The sequence below is a fragment of the Chionomys nivalis genome, chromosome 17 (assembly GCF_950005125.1).
Source record: "Chionomys nivalis chromosome 17, mChiNiv1.1, whole genome shotgun sequence".
Classification (NCBI taxonomy): domain Eukaryota; kingdom Metazoa; phylum Chordata; class Mammalia; order Rodentia; family Cricetidae; genus Chionomys; species Chionomys nivalis.
In genome coordinates, this window is record NC_080102.1 from 56,718,555 (window position 1) to 56,733,745 (window position 15,191).

A 15,191-nucleotide genomic window follows, 5' to 3' on the forward strand; every position below is an offset into this window, starting at 1 on the left:
CTCAGAGCTCACCCCCAGGTCTCAGTGAGACCCTGTCCAAAAACCAAGACACTGGGCCAGGCGTGATCACACATACCTTTCATTCTATTAGTCTCAGCGCTAGGGAGGGAGAGGCAGAGGCAGGCAGATCTCCGAGTGAAGACTAGCTTGGGATACATATAAGATCCCATCTCAAACAAACAAGGCAAAACATCCAAGAAGGACAGCTCCTAAGGAGCATCACTAAAGGGTGATGTGGTCCCCGTGTGCACACACAAAATAAATATAGATTACCCAATCCAGTTTAAGGTACTTTGTTTGTTACAGCAGCAGGATTAAAAAAAGAATCCTCACGTTAACTCGAGTTTCTTTAGTTCATAATTACTCTGGTTCCTGTGTACTCCAAAGAGTACGGTTAGAAGCTGGTTGGCTGTGGTTGTGGAGTTTTGTTTTGAGAGAAGGGCTATTTGAGACTGCCCAAGTTGGCTTTGATCCCACAGCAATCATACGTCAGTCCACCCAAGTGGTGATATTATAGGACATGAGCCACTCTGCCTCGCTGAGGAAAGAGACAGTCTCCTGAGAACAAGCCCAATTCCACAAACCAGACTCTACAAGACACTGTAGCTGGTGTGCAGGCAAAGTCTCAGCTGTTCTCAAGGCACACTAGGAGACAGTGATTTAAAATCCCAATGCAATCCCGGGCAGTGGTGGCATACACCTTTAATCCCAGCACTTGGGAGGCAGAGGCAGGCGGATCTCTGTGAGTTCGAGGCCAGCCTGGTCTACAGAATGAGTTCCAAGACAGCCATGGCTACACAGCACTGTCTCCAAAAAACAAAAAACACAGCTTATGGAAATACGAAGTGCACTCTGTGTTGTTTGGGGTCTGACGACTGTTAATTAGGTTCTGAAAAAGTGATTCCCCTTAAGTCGTCTAGACTGTCTCCACATGAGGCACCACGAAATTCAGAAACATAGACTATTTTTTAAAATAGTGCTACATAATATTTAATAAATGCGTTTCCTGTGAATTGAGTACTAAACTTGACGTTTCACATTTTTCCTTCCTATGAATCTAATTAACTAAGCTGCCATTTTATAGACAATTTAGACTCAGAACCATGAAGTGACTAAATACTGAGTGCACAGTGAAAAGCAGGTGTTGAGTCCAAAGTCTATTTTCTTTCCACCCTAACACACTGAAGTGTCAGAAAAGTATCGACCATATATGCCAAAGATCTTCTCAGACACCTGCAAATCCTGACAGTCATGCAAAGCAGACTCATGTGTCTATGTGTGTAAACACAGATGTCAGCTAGAATACAGACCAAAAAAGACGACAAACTTCTGACGGGGTCAGACAAGATGTTCTCAATGAGGCTCTTAGTTCTGAAGAAAGTTCTTCCCCCCTATAATACAGGTTTGCTTAAGAGAAATAAAATCTGGTTCTAGCAAAATATACTCCTCTTTATATGCTGGGGGGCCTTATATTCTAACATTCTGCAGAAGTGACTCTCAGGAATTATTTCTAGGTGACGAAACTATCCCTCTGCATCACTACTAGCTCTCAATACCTCACAGTCAGTTGTAACTTGGAGAGGTAAGGCCTCCTTGTCCTTCTCAGTGCCGACTGAGAGTGATTTTAATTTTCCTGCCGGGCCACACTTCCGTCCTCCCCTTTATTATTTAGCCCCAGGGCTAGGGGAGCACTGATGTGAAAGGACATAACAGTCCTGTAGCAGAGCGTGGCTCTCAGCTGTAAAGCAGCTGTCACTTCCACGGCAGAGGCTACTGCCTTTGAGAATGCAGCAACAGCCCGTGTGGAGCGAGGAAATCAGTTTATGTAGCACTTTAAACAAAAAGGTGCCCAGAATCTCAGCTGTTATTGATGGGGAGCCCCGAGGTGGAGAGTCACTGTGTTACAGTCCCGGTCTGTGCATATCCCTAAGGGAGCAATTTGGCAACACCAGGAGAAAAGAGTCTCAGCTTGCTGTTATTGCTTTGAGGCCCCAATTTAATTTCAATCACCCAGCAAAGAGACAGACAGTCCTTCAGAACAACAGACCATTACGGGTTTTTCTGCAGGGTATCCTAGAAAAAGCATCTATACCCATCCTACAAACATTATTAAGAAAACTATATATCAAGTATTTTAGATGCATCAAGAGAATTATATAGTATAAAACAAAGCAATGGCAGATTGCTTGGGTTTTTTTTCTTTTCAAAAGTGTTTTGTTGTTGTTTGTTGTTTTTCAAGAAAGGGCTTCTCTGTAGCTTTTGGAGCCTGTCCTGGAACTACCTCTTGTAGCCCAGGTTGGCCTCGAACTCACCTGCCTCTGCCCCCAGAGTGCTGGGATTAAAGGCATGCACCTCCACCGCCCACTTCAACAAAGTGTTCTAATCAAAAACATTATTATACATACACATTGCTGTTCTAGAGATTCCCAAGAAATTAACAATGTAGGGTTCCTGCTGCCAAAGAAAGGCACTCCCAAAGACAAGCTCAACACTAGGATGCGTTCATTCAACAGCACTTGAGAACAATTCATCTCCCTAAATGCCCAGCTTCTGCTCCATACCAAAGGCTCCATCCAACTGGCAGAAGAGCTACTACCATGAGACCAGCTGTTCCTGTAAGCAAATCAACTACAGAAAAAGTAAACAGAATGCCTTGGGCTCAACATGAGTGAAGACTAAACCGAGGGAAAGGAAAACTGAATTGTGATGTTTTAAGTTCAGCACACAGGCATTCTGTGTCCTGTTAGATCTTCTGGGTCTTCACGCCTAGAGTCTCACTAATCCCCAAAGCCTTTTCCTAATGATCTCAATCAACTCTGTCATCTGCGACGCTCAGGCCGACATAAAAACAGTCTCACAATGGTAATATACGTTGGGGAATGACACCTTTTAAACAGTGAAACAAAACCCTCGCCATCCAATCTACACCCTTTGTCCACCATGCACTATCAGAGCTACACTGCAAGGCACACACAATTTCATGTTTTGATTACCAGCACTTTGTTTCAATTAAGCACTAGAGTTGATGGGTGCTGGGCGGTGGCGCACACCTATAATCCCAGCACTCAGGAGGCAGAGGTAGGTGGGTCAGTGTCAGTTCAAGGTCAGCCTGGTCCACAGAGCAGTTCCAGAACAACAAAGTCTATACCAAGAAACCCTGTCTCAAAACAAAACAACAGAATAAATAAATAAAATGAGTTGATGGGCTACTATCTTTTTTCATTCCCTTTGGATTTAGATAATTATAAATAGCTTTTCAATTACCCTCTGCCTGCAGTCTCTAGCATGGCACTGTCCTGTCTGTCGTCATACCCCCCACCTCTGCCCTCCCCTCCCCACACACACCCAGGAATCTGCACTTACTTCTCAGTGACGTCTCTGCTAACTACTAATTTAAAATTGCAGCTTTTCGGAAATGGCAGCTTTATTTTGCTGCAAAGATTTGACCCCATCTACTATATTTGATTACTTTACTGTTTGCTGCAGAGCCACTGGTGTCTAGAACACTGCCGGATGCTTCACAGTCACAGAATGAGTGAACCTCCTCATGACCGGTATTCAGGTCTTTAAGGAGACAGTCTTTGCAACAGCCTTTAATTAATGGATCATAGTATAAAAGTCTTAAATGGCCGGGCGGTGGTGGCGCACGCCTTTAATCCCAGCACTTGGGAGGCAGAGGCAGGCGGATCTCTGTGAGTTCGAGACCAGCCTGGTCTACAAGAGCTAGTTCCAGGACAGGCTCCAAAACCACAGAGAAACCCTGTCTCGAAAAACCAAAAAAAAAAAAAAAGTCTTAAATGGCTCTTGATAAATACTGACAAAATGTTTTCCCAAAGGAAAGAAAAGCCAATGTTAAGGATTCTATAAGGCTGACTAGAACTCCTGTATTTGTGGAGAATTAGACAGACCGTCTCAGATCTGGAGCCAAATCATCTCAGGTGATCTTTAGCTCCACTAATTCACCAGTCACCTTCTTGTGACATCAGATGAAATTTCGGCATGAATGACAAGGACATGGTGGTGGTGGCCTATGTCTTTAATCCCAGCACTCAGGAAGCAGAGGCAGGCAGATCTGAGTTCAAAGCCAGCCTGGCCTATAGATGATTTCAGGGCAGCCAGGGATACACAGAAGAAAAAGAAAGTCTACCACCTTTCACCAACCCGAAAGCTGAGATCATCACCTCTCAGCAGACTGAAACCTAATACAGCGGATTCCCTTTCTGTACAGCAACCCACAGCTTGACGCGCACACCAGCTTCATCAATCAACATATTTTGTTCAAGACTTAAGTAGAAGACGATCTTACTTGAACTTAAGGAAGTGTGCAGTTGTGCTGGCCTTTAGCTGACACCATGCCTGCCTAGTATGCATGAGCCCCTTGGCGTCTGTCCTCAGCACAGCAAATGATGGGCATGGTGGACCACACTAGAGACCTCCCAATTATCCTGTAATGCCCGTTATCCTAGCACTCCAGACGTAGGAGGATCAGAAGTACAAAGGTATCCTTGGCCACAAAAGGCCAGCCTGGGCTACAGAGGACACCATCACACATACTCACACAGGGTACAGTTAACTTAGGTGTGATAGAACTTTAGAAGATAAATGGTGACTCCACTAACCCTCCTACACACGACTGGGATGCTACCGGATGGGAGCCTTAACTTTTCTCTCGATGGAGCTGTGACTAAGCTGTTATCCGGCAGCGTCAGAAACGTGCTTCAGGGCGGTAGGTCGGTGAGAGCGGGTCAATGAATTCTTATTAAAGGGGGACCTAGCCGGGCGGTGGTGGCGCACGCCTTTAATCCCAGCACTCGGGAGGCAGAGGCAGGCGGATCTCTGTGAGTTCGAGACCAGCCTGGTCTATAAGAGCTAGTTCCAGGACAGGTTCCAAAACCACAGAGAAACCCTGTCTCAAACAACCAAAAAAATAAATAAATAAATAAATAAAAATAAAGGGGGACCTAAAGATAACCGGAGACAGTCAAGGTTCCGAATTTGCAACACTCCAATTCTTCACAACTAGGGGTGCTCTAAGTAATCTCGTGAGAGACAACTCTGGGCCGCCTAGGCCCCTCAAACACCAGTGCTTTCCCCCTCGGAAAAACCTGTTCCTCCGAAGGGGTCACAGGAAACTCCGTCCCAGCCATTCCCAGGCCAGGCATGAAGCGAAGACCACCTCAGGGGAACCACACCCACACCCCTCGGCCACGCCTCAAAAGGACGCCCCTGACTTGGCCCAAAACGCAACGCCCAGAGCAGCCCCCCTCCAGGCCGCCCGCTCGTGGCCTCGGCCCGGCTTACCGAGGCTCCCGGTCCCGCGCACCCGCAAGCCCGACCGGCCCGAGGAACTCACTCTCCGGCCGCCGCGCCCCAGGAGGGCTGCTGACCGCTCGCGGCGCGCCTCACCAACGGCAATGTGGAACCGCGCCGCCAGATCCGGTTCAAAATCGCGGACCAGCCAATCAGAGAACATCGTCCTCACGACAACGCATGCGTCAGGGCTAGGGGGCGGGAGCAAAAGAATTGGAGATGAGCATGCGCATTACGTTAGGGAGTCGCCGAAAAGGGCCATTTTGGCTAAGGGCACAGTTAGGGTGGGGGCATTGTGGGGTGTTTTGAGGGGGTAGAGGGTGTTTTGTGGTCCGTGTAGGTTCCCCGCCCCCGACTTCGGCTCCCTTTCCTGCAATTATTCTAATGACCTGTTGACTAATTGCATATTATTCTTGCCTCCTTGTTTCCCCGGGGCAGGCTAATAGGGCTCTTGGAAACTAATAACTGAATAGTTTCGGGTCTCACTGTAGAATAGGAAGAATTCCAGAAGGAGAAAGAGTAGCAATCATTTTAACCATATTTTCTGAGCTATAATTATCCCTTCATTCATTCACGTATTCATTCAGACTTTTATTTGATGCACAGTAAGTATGCCAACTTCATAGCTAGCACTCTGCTGGAATCAGAGAAATAGAGATCATGTGGTCTCAGCTTTCCAGTAGCCATGAATGAGGGAGACAGCTCCAAGAAACAAACAGAAATACAAAATGAAGTGTTCTAATCCCGTTTAATAAATGCACTTAAAATCTGGCATTATGCTGGTACAAAGCTTTAGAACTTTCAAAGGCTCGAACCCAACATCAGAAAGGCCCTTTACCCTACAACCGAGTGCCAGCAAACTCTCAATCGTTGTATTCTTTTGTTATTTATCTGTCTTGGAATTCCTTCACTAGATACCAGCAACCTGACAAAATACTGGTTAGATAGAGCATACTAGAAACAGTGAGCCAGGTACTGTGGTGGTGCACGCCTTCAATCCCAGTAGATAGAGCATACTAGAAACAGTGAGCCAGGTACTGTGGTGGTGCACGCCTTCAATCCCAGTAGATAGATAGAGCATAGTAGAAACAGTGAGCCAGGTACTGTGGTGATGCATGCCTTCAATCCCAGCACACAGGAGGCAGAGGCTGGAGGAGCTCTGTAAATTCAAGGTCAGCCTGGTCTAGTGGGCTCCAGACCAGGCACATCTGACTTCTCTACTGTAACCAGTCTGGTCCACTTCAGTAGTCCGACCACCAAGAAAGCTGTACCCCTCCTTGAGCTCTTTCCAAGGGTGACGTTAAAAAAGGCAGTTCTGCGTGGGCATGGTGGCACACACCCATAATTCCAACACTTGAGAAGTGGAGAGTGAGAGATAATGACCAACCTTGGCTACTTAGTGAGCTCCAGGCCAGCCTAAAACAACCACAGCAGATCTAACCACGGCTCTTCCTTGTGTAAAACCATTAATAACTTTATTTCACCTCACCTTCCTATTAAAGACCAAAGTCCTGAACAGGGCTCGCCTAACATGGGCTTCCGGGCTCTAGCCGCCCTTCCTAGCCCCTCCTATTTATGGGTCTCAGAGTTCGTCAAGGGCTAGCAAACTAGCGAAGTAAAACTCTAGCGTTCGGAGCTTTGCTCTTGCTGTCCATCTGCCTCAGCACTCTTTCTGTCCCGTCCTTCATCTAAGTTCCGTCTTCTCTGGACAGCTTGACTTTAACTGCTTTCTTCAGAGACATCTATGTTTTTACTCTAAGCACTGCTGCCCGCCTCGCATGAGTCACCGCACCTGTGTGTGGTTACCTCTGTACGGCCTTCTGCATGCTAGCTGTGCTTTGCCTCAGTCGTCTATAAGCAGAAATAATGTCTGTCTTATTGGGTCATTCAGAGGAATAACTCAGATGTCCGTGTAACACTCAGCATGCGTCCCGGGACGAAGTAAATGCTCAGTAAGAGCCCCTTGCCTTGCTTGTTGGGCCGTCAGCTTCAGGAGGACAGCAGCAGAATGCCTTTGATTTACCACTACATTTCCCATTGTAGGTAGCCCCAAAAAACATTCATTTACGTGCAGGTGAGTTGAGCTCAACCAAGATGGTGACAGTATTCCACTCCATCACCCAATCTACAAGCTCCAAATGATGCCTAGGGAGTGGCTCACCTCCACCGGAAGCAAGCACCATTCTACTCAACCCCCTTTGTCTGCTGCACCAGTCTGGTGAGGAGAAAAAAAATGGTGTGTGTGTGTGTGTGTGTGTGTGTGTGTGTGTGTGTGTGCAGGTATGGTGCCGAGGGGTGGGGTGTTAAAATCCTTTCACCCCACTTAGTTTTCTGCATAGGGAACATGCTGGGTGCACTTGAACCTGGAAAAGCAAAGGCTCCAGGTCTATGGATTTCGATCCCGACTCTGCCGCTTATTGAAGGCTCAGGCTTTTAATCTGGTTCTTCTGTCTCCGGCCTTTTGGAGACTAGAAAGCAGTGTAGGGATGCGAGTAGAGAGTGGTTAAGTCTGTGAAAGGGCTTCCATGTGAGGAAAAGTGCCGTCCTTGGGCAAGTTCTTCCAGTTGGAGCTGGAGACCGAGGACCCTTGCCCAGCAGCCCCGTCCCACCTCGCCCGAACCTCTCCAGGCCAGGAGCCTGAGGTCAGAACAGAGGTGCTGTCACTGGAGTCGCTGGTCAGCGCGCATTTTGTCTATTCACATCACCCGCCAAATCCGGCTTGTACCTTTCAGTTCCTTCTCCTTTGTTCCTGGTGTCTTTTCAGACTCCTCCTCCAGTTCTCCAAAAATGTAAATTGAGCATCTATTCGAGGATCTCTCTCTCTCTCTCTCTCTCTCTCTCTCTCTCTCTCTCTCTCTCTCACACACACACACACACACACACACACACTGCCTGGAGAAGGCTATGCGTGATGCACTTATAAAGGCAGCAGGGGCAGAGGCCTGGTCTCAGACAGCCTCTGAGTAACCCAGAAACCCAGAAGTAGAGTTTCCCAAATTCCACCACAGCCATCCTCAGACAAGAAAGAACTAACTAAGAAGCATGGCTTGGTAGCCTTTAATCCCAGCACTCAGAAGACAGCTGGGTACTGTTTTGGACAGGTGAGCTGAAGGCAGATGCACTGAGGGTGAAGTCCAAAAAAACGAACAGAACCCAACCCCAAAGTGTGAAATGTGAAGCAGACAGACAGGTCAAGAAAAAATGGAGAATCCAGGCAGTGTGGCTGGAGTGCAAGGATCCTCGAAGTGTGGGGACAAGACTGTAAATGATTTTCACAAAGGACGTGAGAGACCTTAATACCAGTTCAAACTAGCTAGATGTAGTTCCTGGGACTCTGTTTCTTCACTTGCCTGAGCATTAAATGGGTGTAATGGTAGTATTAAATGGTAATGGCTGTCTGGGGGATTAAATCAAACTGTTTACAAAACTCAGCTCAGAGCTAGGTGCACGCTGCGCTCCAAGAATATTAGCTGATTTTGTCTGTTTCTTGTCTGTTGTTGCTTTTGACAGTTTCATGTAGCCCAGGTTGGCCTTGAACTCACAGGCAGCCAAGAATGATTTTGAACACCCTATCTTAGGCCTTGCTGGGCACTGACCCTAGGGGCCTCTTGCTAAGAAACATTCTACCAAATGAACTACAGTCTCAGTCCAGCTATTTTTATGACTTTTATCCCTCTCTTCCTTCAAGTAGACTTCGGAAACCCAGAAGTAGAGTTTCCCAAATCCACCACAGCCATCCTCAGACAAGAAAGAACTAAGAAGCATGGCTTGGTAGCCTTTAATCCCAGCACTCAGAAGGCAGAGACAGGCAGATCTCTGTGAGTTCAAGACCAGCCTGGTCTACAGAGTGAGTCAGGACAGCCGGGGCTACATAACAAAGAAACCATGGGGTCAGGGGTGTTGAGAGAAGAGAAAAGAAGGAAGGAAGGACAGAAAGCTGTGTAACAAGACAGGTAGCCTTTCTCAAAGTGGACAACATACTTGCCTGGCGGTAGGGGGCAGCAGCTGGAGGCAGAAAGTCTCCGCTACACTCCCTCTCCTGCCGACCCTGCAGGCTCTGCTCCAACTCTGCCATTTCCACCAAAGGTTGCTTCTGGAAGGGCCGGGGGACTTCACGAGAGAATTTGGTGTGTATATGTGTATACACACCCATGGCACAGATTTAAGGCCCCATTCTGCCAGTAAACTAAGAGGACACAGAAAACATTCCAGCCCAACCTAAAGATTCATGAAGAGATGGACAGGACTCTTCACTGTGCTGGGAGAAACAGATGTGCGTGTGTGCACACACACTCGGGATAAATTTTAGCAGAACAAATGAGAAGCCTGGACCTCCAGTCCCCAGTCACTCACCTCTAGCTTCTCCGGCCGGCACATGTGACTGCTGGCTCGCCTCCCTCTGCTCTGGAGTTGTGACCACGCCACATCTATGACCACATCTCGCTCACCTGCTCTTCCTGCCTCACATCACCAGTACCCCACTTCTGCCTCTGAGCTACAAATTTCTTCCCACAATCGCATGCATACACATATGCGCCTTGTTTTCCTTGAGACAGGGTTTCTCTGTGTAGCCCTGACTGGCCTGGAATTCACTGTGTAGACCAGGCTGGCCTCAAACTTAAAGAGATCCACCTGTCTCTGCCTCCCAGGTGCTAGAATTAAAGGTGCACGCCACCACACCCAGCCCCGCTCCCTCTTAACCCTCTCTATCCCTTATCTGGGCTTCAGATACCATCTCTATTCCCCAAACTATCTGCTCTTAAGTGTATTAGTCCCATTCCCCACCCCACACCTTACCCTTACAGAACGCCTCAGCAGAGAAGGCCAGAAGGAGAAACAGTCAAAGGAGCAACAATACACATATTTGGCCAGGCTTCTCTGGGCAGCAGATGACAGTGGGACAGACAGGCAGGTAGATCATCCCTTAAACGCATACTCACCTATAGACATAGACAGACACAGACACACAGATAGGCAGGAGGACACACGCACGCACGCACGCACGCACGCACGCACGCACGCAGTGCTCTGCAGAGGTCTGTTGTCCTGCAAGTGGCCCACCCTGCTTCCATGGGGATACCCTTGGGTTGAGGGACTGGCTTTCCCTAGGTGCCTCCATGTGTCTAGGAGCTTTCAGCACGCTAAAGAGCGGGCCATGACAAGTCTAGGGTCGCTGCAGCTACTCCGTTGACAGCCGAGTCCTGCTTGTCCCTCCCACCTTTCCTTCTGCTCCTGCCTCCCTCCCACCTCCTTGAAGCCTTAAAGACTGGGGCAGGGGGGTCAGAATGGAGCCCATCCTGGCAAAATGAGAAAAGATTAGAGCAATACATTTGCTGTCAATGGCAATAAGGCTGTCTGAGCCAGGGAGGAGGAATATTTGATTTCGGGCTCTCGAGGGGTCTTGAAAGAAGAACACTGGCAGCCTGCAGCCTCAGGCCTGGGCATGACAGTGTGAAGGGCTGGTCCCATCCCCAGTCAACTGGGGACCCTGGTGTCCCAATCCACCCATTTCCTTATCGACCCTGTTCTCTGCAGTTACTCGCAGGGTTCCAGCTCCCTCCTCCTGTCCACCCCTCCTTTCTCCCTCTCCTCTGCCAAACTGGTTTCCCCAAGGCAGTTTTTCTATCCAGCACAGTGTGATGATGAAGCAGAAAGAACACTGCTCTGGGGCCCGGAGAGGAGGCTGGGATTCCAACCTCCGGTTACGTCTCAGCCTGGAACAGTCATTCAGACTCTTAAGCCATGGACCGTGTGAGTAGACAACACCCAGAGGCCTGGGGTCAGGCAGGCTGCCTGCTGCTTCAGTCCTTATCCTCAGCTTTCATTTGTTCGTCTGTAAAATGGGGCTGAAGAAAATAAAAAGCTGAGTGAGCTCAAATGGAAGCAGCTAGGGGCTATGAAATGGGCAGCACTGTGAGGATCCAGACTGCTCCTGCTAGAGACGGGCCTATTGGCCCTAGGATCCCTGATTCTGGTCTGGTTCCCTGTAGGGACATAGTCTCTCTGAGGAGAGGGTAATTTGGCCATTTCTCTGTCAAACAGTCCTATGTGGAGAGGGGCAGCTATCAGCTCACCTCCCACAGACCCTGAAAGGTCTTCCCAGGGCAGGGGTCTGAGAAGGAGCTACTGCTTGTGTCTACTTTCTAGGTCATCCAGTCCTCATGTCCACAGGGGACAGGCACCCTCTGGAGTCACCCTGCTGTCATAAGGAATGAGACAACTTCCACCCAGCCTCCAGGGACAGGCGAGGTACTGGGGCCAGGGACAGGATCAAGATTGCTTTCTTTCTTTTTCTTCAATTTTTTTTTTTTTTTTTTTTTTGGTTTTTCGAGACAGGGTTTCTCTGTGGTTTTGGAGCCTGTCCTGGAACTAACTCTGTAGACCAGGCTGGTCTCGAACTCACAGAGATCCACCTGCCTCTGCCTCCCAAGTGCTGGGATTAAAGGCGTGCGCCACCACCGCCCGGCTTTCTTCAATTTTTAAAAGAAGACTTATTTGTTTATATGTTATGTGTATGTTTTGCTTGCATGTATTGCTATGCACCACACGTATGCATTGCCCAAAACAGCCAGAAGAGGGCATCAGATTAACTGGAACTGGAGTTAGAGATGGTTGTGAGCTGCTGTGTGGGTGCTGGGAACTGAATCTCTACAAAAGCAGCCAGGGGTCCTAACATTGAACCATCTCTCCTGCCCCAAAGATCAGTGTTTCTTATCAGGCTACCGTGAGCCAGGCTTCATTCAGTGTTCCTCATACAATATCTGGGCCGCACACAGCCTGAGAAGAGGTAAAACCAGCAGAGAGGCTAACACTGTGTGGGTCCATTATTACTAGCTGGAAGAACCTAAGGCCGGTTACCACGATCCCGTTACCCCACACTGTCTCCACTGAGCATCTAGGCCTCCAGGCAGGCCTGTCCCATGACTGAGTTCATTTTGGCCTCCCACATCCCAACCCCATGCTGGGGACTGAACCCAGACCCTCATGCATGCTAGGAAAGTGCTCCGCCACTAACCACACACACGCAGCAGCTCACTCTCCCTCCCACTTCCCCAGCTCTCCATTAAAGAGGCTGGCTCTCCTGAGCAGCACAGGGACTTTGGAAAGCTCAGAGCCGCAAACAAGTTTATAAGGTGCTGTGGTTCTCCACAGCCTGCTTTCTGCTCCAGTCTCATTTCTCGTGACTTCCTTGCATGACCTTCCCCTCTGGCTGTATCTTCTCGCTCCAGTTTTCACCTGAAACATCCAGACTAGTGCTTCCCCTTCCTGTCTCCCCTGGTGATTGTATTGCTCCTTTAAGGTAAGGCCTGAGTAAGAACCTTCAGAAAGTCCTTATGGTGCTCCTCCTCCACAAGGCCTTCCCTACCACCCTGTCCCAGCTAGTTTTATGTCAACTTGACACCAGCTAAATTCATCTGAGAGGAGGGAACCTCAATTAAGAAAATGCCTCCAGATCTGCCAAGGTGGCACAGAGAGATTCTGTCTTGAAAAGAAAGAAAGAAAGAAAGAAAGAAAGAAAGAAAGAAAGAAAGAAAGAAAGAGTCTCCCATGAGATGGCTCAGAGGTTAAGAGCATTGGCTGCTCTTCCAGAGGTCCTGAGTTCAATTCCCAGCAACCACATGGTGGCTCACAGCCATCTGTAATGAGGTCTGGTGCACTCTTCTGCCATGCAGGCATACATGCAGGAAGAACACTGTATAAATAAATAAATAAATCTTTTAAAAAAAATGCCTCCATAAAAGTGGGTTATAGACTAGCCTGTAGGGCATTTTTCTTAATTAATCATCAATGTGGGAGGGCCCAGGCCATTGTGGGTGGTACCATCCCTGGGCTGGTGGTCCTAGGTTCTATAGAATCCTCTGCAGACTGAGGAAGCCATGGGGAGCAAGCCAGTAAGCAGCACCCCTCCATGGCCTCTGCATCAGCTCTGCCTCCAGGTTCCTGCCCTGCTTGAGTTCCTAGTCCTGACTTCTTTTGATGAACAGTGATATGGAAGTATAAGCCAAATAAACCCTTTCCTCTCCAACCTGCTTTTTAAAAATTTATTATTTTTGTTAATTCATGAGTTTTGCTTGCAGTATGTCTATGCACCGTGTGCATGCTCCACGGAGAGTCCAGAAACTGGAACTAGACAGCTGTGTGCCACCGTGTGTGTGCTGGGAATTGAACCTGGGTCCTCTGGAAGTGCAGCCTCTTAACTGCTGAGCCATCTCTCCAGCCCCGCCCCCCCCCTCGCCACTTGCTTAACTGCTGAGCCATCTCTCCAGCCCCGCCCCCCCCCCGCCCCTCGCCACTTGCTTAACTGCTGAGCCATCTCTCCAGCCCCGCCCCCCGCCCCGCCCCTCGCCACTTGCTTAACTGCTGAGCCATCTCTCCAGCCCCGCCCCCCGCCCCGCCCCTTGCATTTTGGTCACGGTGTTTCATCACAGCGATAGAAACCCTGACTAAGACACATCCTGATCTAGAGACAATGAGTGTGGGTTTTCTCGGTTTAGGAAAGTGTCCTGATTCCTCAACTGCAGTCCCCATCTGACGACAGGATAAATCTCCTACCTCTGCCATCCTGCGGTGTAAGGAGTCTGGCACATTTTGGGGACTAGAAAGATTTTTTTTTTTTTTTTTGGTTTTTTTTTCGAGACAGGGTTTCTCTGTGGTTTTGGAGCCTGTCCTGGAACTAGCTCTTGTAGACCAGGCTGGTCTCGAACTCTCAGAGATCCGCCTGCCTCTGCCTCCCGAGTGCGACTAGAAAGATTTTTGCAGTTGGTAGTGATGATTTTTGTGCTATTAAATGACATGAATTTTAAAGTAATGATGTTTGTGGTGATGGTGACTGGTGTTGGATGTCTCCTGATGCATAAGAAATTCCACCTAAAACACCGGGCAGTGGTGGCACACGCCTTTAATCCCAGCACTCAGGAGGCAGAGGCAGGCGGATCTCTGTGAGTTTGAGGCCAGCCTGTTCTATAAGAGCTAGTTCCAGGACAGGCACCAAAAATTACAGAGAAACCTTGTCTCGAAAATCCAAAAAGAAAAAAGAAAAAAGAAATTCCACCTAAAACTTAGGTGAAAAAAGCAACACACATTTATTAACTCGGTTTCTGCGGGTCAGGTGTTTGAACAGCTTAACTGGATATTTCTGGCTCATGTCCCTCACAAGTCAGCTATGAAGGTGACAACAGGGCCTACCATGTCACCTCTTGCCTTCATTGGAGGATTGTCTACATCCAAAGTCATGAACACAATTATAAACAGTATTCAGTTCCTCTTAGCCTCAGGGCCTTGTTGGGGGTTGGCCTGAGGCTAAGAGAGCACCTACAGGGTCATTGCCATGTAGCAGCTGGTTCTCCTCAGTCCAAGTGAAAGAGTACCTAAAACGGAAGCCACAGTGTTTCTGGAGACTAATCTATTCATCTATCCATCTGTGTTTTTTTGTTTTTTGTTTTTGTTTTGTTTTTCGAGACAGGGTTTCTCTGTGGCTTTGGAGCCTGTCCTGGAACTAGCTCTTGTAGACCAGGCTGGTCTCGAACTCACAGAGATCCGCCTACCTCTGCCTCCCAAGTGCTGGGATTAAAGGCGTGCGCCACCACTGCCCGGCAAAAATGTGTAGCCCAGGCTGGCCTCGAACTCGTGATCCTCCCGCCTCTGCCTCCATCAGTAAATCCTACCGGCGTGCACCACCACAACCGGCCTATCCATCTGTTTGAGACAGGACCCTCAAGCAGCCTATGCTAGCTTCAGATTCCCTCTGTAGCTGGAGTCCTTGAAGTCCTGAACCTTCTGTCTCCATTTCCATAGTGCTATTACAAGCACACTTGGTGTGGTTTCATCTTAAAGTCACACCTCATCACCTCACTGGACTGTATTCACTGGAGATGTTAGAG

At 48.6% G+C, this 15,191-nt stretch overlaps 1 protein-coding gene across 1 annotated transcript in view; it reads right to left on the reverse strand.

The window, feature by feature from the left end:
* Racgap1 (Rac GTPase activating protein 1) overlaps nt 1–5,411 on the reverse strand; it is a 30,688-nt gene extending 25,277 nt beyond the window's left edge. The window contains exon 1 of the mRNA XM_057791906.1: nt 5,302–5,411. The gene's annotated coding sequence lies outside the window, so the exon portion shown is untranslated. The remainder of the gene's footprint in view (nt 1–5,301) is intronic.
* Between the last annotated feature and the right edge of the window lie 9,780 nt (nt 5,412–15,191).